This window comes from Drosophila obscura, unplaced genomic scaffold, assembly GCF_018151105.1.
Source record: "Drosophila obscura isolate BZ-5 IFL unplaced genomic scaffold, ASM1815110v1 contig_87, whole genome shotgun sequence".
NCBI lineage: Eukaryota > Metazoa > Arthropoda > Insecta > Diptera > Drosophilidae > Drosophila > Drosophila obscura.
Window position 1 is genome coordinate 234,123 of NW_024542880.1, and position 4,070 is coordinate 238,192.

Sequence of the window (4,070 nt, forward strand, 5' to 3'; positions counted from 1 at the left end):
GAATTTTCCCGAGAAGATAATGGCAACGTCATCCGCGTATGCTACCACCTTGCAGCCCTCCCCTTCCAGGTCACACAGAATCTTGTTGACTGCTATGTTCCATAGAAGGGGGGACAGGACACCACCTTGCGGGGTGCCTCTGTTGACATACCTTGACTGAGTGGACGATCCCATTGATGATGTCACCGTCCTGCATGTGAGCAATTGATCTATGAGCATCACCAAGTGACGATCCACTCCCAGGTCAGTCAGGGCCTCTGTGATGGCTCCCAATATGACGTTGTTAAAGGCTCCCTCGATATCTAGGAAAGCTATTAAGGAGTATTCTTTGATGTGTAGGGATTTCTCTACTGTCGAGATTACTTCATGGAGTGCCGTTTCCGTGGATTTTCCTTTTCGGTAGGCATGTTGTGCGCCTGACAGCTACTGAGGATTTATGGTTGTTCTCAGCTGCAGCCCGACTAGTCTCTCAAAGGTTTTGAGAAGAAAGGACGATAGACTTATTGGTCTGAAGTCTTTTGGGGTTGTGTGTGAGGGTTTCCCTGCTTTGGGGATAAAGACTACTTTAGCCTTTAGCCAAGCGCGGGGGATTTTTCCCACTGTCAGTATCTTCCTAAAGATACTTTGCAGCCAGTTGATGGCCATGACCACGGCTTTTTGTAACTGAGCCGGAATGACTTGGTCTGGACCAGGCGATTTGAAGGATTTAAAGCTGTTTACTGCCCAGCTAATATTCCGTTTTGTGAGGATGTGCTCCATCGAGGTTTCCGGGCCTTCACTTGGGGTGTCTGCCGGCTCGATGGTCGTGCACCCAGGGAAATGAGTATCGAGTAGAATATGTAGGGAGTCCTCACTAGAGTTTGTCCACGTACCATCCATTCTCTTGAGATATCCCACCGAGGGGGATGTTTTTGACAGGGTATTGCGTAGCCTTGCGGCTTCTGACGTGTCTTCTATTTCGGAGCAAAATTTTTGCCAAGAGGCCCTTTTTGCTCTCCTAGTTTCTTTTTTGTATAGGGTTAATTTGCTTTTGTAATTTTCCCAGTGCGCTTCCTCGCTGCTGCTCTTGGCTCTGTTAAAGAGAGTCCTGCAGTCTTTCCGGAGGGTGTCTATTTGTTTAGACCACCAGGGGGGTTTCTTTTTCCCTCTTGGTTTGGTTAAGGGGCAGGCTGCCACGAAGGCCTTATTGCAAGCTTCCATGAAGCTGTCCACAAGACGATTAAGATCGTCTTGTGTGTCTGGGCATTTTGGTGTTTTGGGAGGGAGTAATTCCCCCATTTTTGCACTATATATATCCCAGTTGGCTTTCCTGGGGTTAGTATAGTCTCGATGTACCTGTGGTCTGAGAAGGAGTGGTCCTCTATGTAGCCATGTAGGACGACACCTGGTTCAGGCGTGTCCCCTGTAGCTCTAGGCTAGCCTTATTGTTGTCGCCATTGCTAAAATTGTGGAGCAGAAAGATATTTAGGTGCTTTCTTGCTAGTATGCAGGTTCTAATTTTACCTTCAGTTTGGGCTACAATCAGCTTCGTCGCTAATACACAGACCTTGCCTACTACCACCCAAGGCTCTTGGATTAGGACTATGTCCCCTCCGCTCGCGACTAAGCGGAGTATTAGGGCAGCGGATGCTGCTTTACAGTGGTGGAGATTTATCTGCAGAAGCCTCAGAGACTTCATTAGAGTTACTCTCCACCACTGTTATGTCGGCGTCAGAGTCGTCGAGAATCTCGTCACGACACAACGCCTCAAATTCGAGCATCAGCTCCGTCTCCGAGGAGTAGCTCTTCAGGGCCGGCTCCGGGTCTACGTCGGGTGCCTCGATCTCCGAGGCAACGTCCCGCTCAACTGGGTTGTTGACAGGGCGCGCCTCGGCCACTGCATCCGACTTGTAGACCTTCATGGTCACCGAGCTGAACCCGAAGTTGAGCTCTCCCTTGGCTGCCTCGATCGGGGCTAGTGACTCCTTATTCAGGAATATCACTGCCTGGTTTGTGGGGCCTTTCGATGCCTCCACTTTGACCACCTTCCAGTCTGTGGTTGGCAATGTTGGGTTGCATCTGTGCAACATCCTGAGGATCCGCTCGGGCTCCTTAAAAGTGGCCGGCACCCATATGCGAGCCCTTGGTCTACTGGGCACCTCGCTCCAGTCCACAGCGACGAGCTACGCCCCAGCGTAGACTTCTCCGATTTGCGCCACTGCAGCTTTGTAAAGCTTCACGGAGCGCTCATCTTCGCAGGCTACCACTTTGATGCTTCCCTGGAACCATCCCATGTCTTTGCAGACTGGGGGTGGCCCGGGATCCTTCTCAAGAAGCTCGAAGCAGCGGTCGGCCAGTGCCGCTTCCACCCACTTCCATTGGCTTCTGGGTATTTTTCCCTCCGCGCTGCCGTTGTCGAGAACGCCTATCAGCGTCCTCTCCTTGGCAATCTGCGCGAAGGATACGTTAGGGAGCACTTTGGAGCGCTTCGCGGCAGGTCCGGGCGTCTCTTGCGAGCTCTGCCTTTTCGGCTGTGCAGCCACCTTCTGTGGCTCCACACTGAAGTTGGGTAGCACCGCCGAGGCCCATTCCACCTTTTTCAGCCAGTCTACTGTTGGGCTAGCTTCTTTACTGGCGTTCTGCCGATGGAGTATGTGCCCAGCACTCCTCTTTTCGGCATAGCTAAATTGTTTGGCTTGGATACTGGTTGATGGCAAGCCATCACCCGCAGCTTCACCGGAAGGTTGGGCAGCCGCAATATGGCTTAGCTGCCCTTCCATGGTATCAGTTTTGGGTGTTGATTTACCACCCATCCCAGATTTGGGATGGGACCCACTTGGGTTCATACCCGCGTCTTTCACCGTGCAGGTCTTTCCTGCATCTGAGCGGATCGGGCCAGGCCTTTGGGCCGCTGCCTTCTCCCGCTTGGGATTGCTTCCAGCCGGCATTTGGGGAGTGCCTCTCTCATTTTTGTTTTTTTTTTTTGTATATACTATCATTTTTATCCATGTAGTTCCCACGAGCTGCAGAGAAGGGGAACGGTCCACCCCGGCAGAGCTCTTCTTTACCCGGGTAAGGCATAATTAGAACAGGGGGCTGCCAAGTCCCTGAGCTCTCCGTTCACGACTGGACTAGTTTTGTACCGGGCCCCCAGCCAGGCTGACTCTTGGCACGGGTCGAGTGACACCTTAGTCCGGCCCGGTGTGAGGTGAGTGTTGGGGATGGGATGTGGGTAGGTAATGTGTAGGGATGGGAGTGTGTGAGCTACTTAATGAGAGGCGGCAACACAAGCGCATCGTCAGTGTTGCTGCGTCGCGAACACCCGCTGGTGTAAACAGAAAAACACCACGGACACTCGCTACCGCTCTGAGCAGAACACTTTTGTCGTCTTCGCTTGTGTTATCTGCTTCGTGTCTTCGGGTTGAGCCGAGACACGCTCGTGTCTCACAATAACAACTTAAAGAGGCACATTTGATCAAGCGCTCGCAGAAAAAGTGTCTGTAGATGAGCAGATCAAAAAAGTGTCTGTTAGTATTTATGCCCCAATAATTTCTGAAAAATCGATCATGCATATTATTGTGTAGGTAAATTTGGTATGAAACAGAGTTAAGCCTAACCACTTATAAGGAATTTGGATTTTCGTTGCCATAGGCGGCACCACACACTAACACGCATGTAAACACAAAAGACACTTTTTCGTTCGCTCGTGGCGTCGTTGCTCAGTAAAAAACAGTAACAAAACATAATTGCAAAATCGGGTCTTTGCTTGAGCGAAGAGCGAAATGAGCAAAGACAGATTCGATCGTGTCTTTTCTGGCTCCATTCGCAATGTGTCCGGTAATGGGAGGTTTTTTTCAGACACCCTGAAAGTGTTGACCTTTTTTTGCGAGCTATAGTCTGAACACATTTACAATTTAAAGACAGTACTGCGAAAACTAGAAACAGCAGGCTTTAAACTTAATCTAAGAAAATGTGAATTTTTTAAAACAGGAATTTCTTATTTGGCATTCCCTATTGATAAATTTGGACTAAGTAAAAACAAAAAAAGAACAGAATCTGTCTTGAAGGCACCAATTCAAAATAATATAACT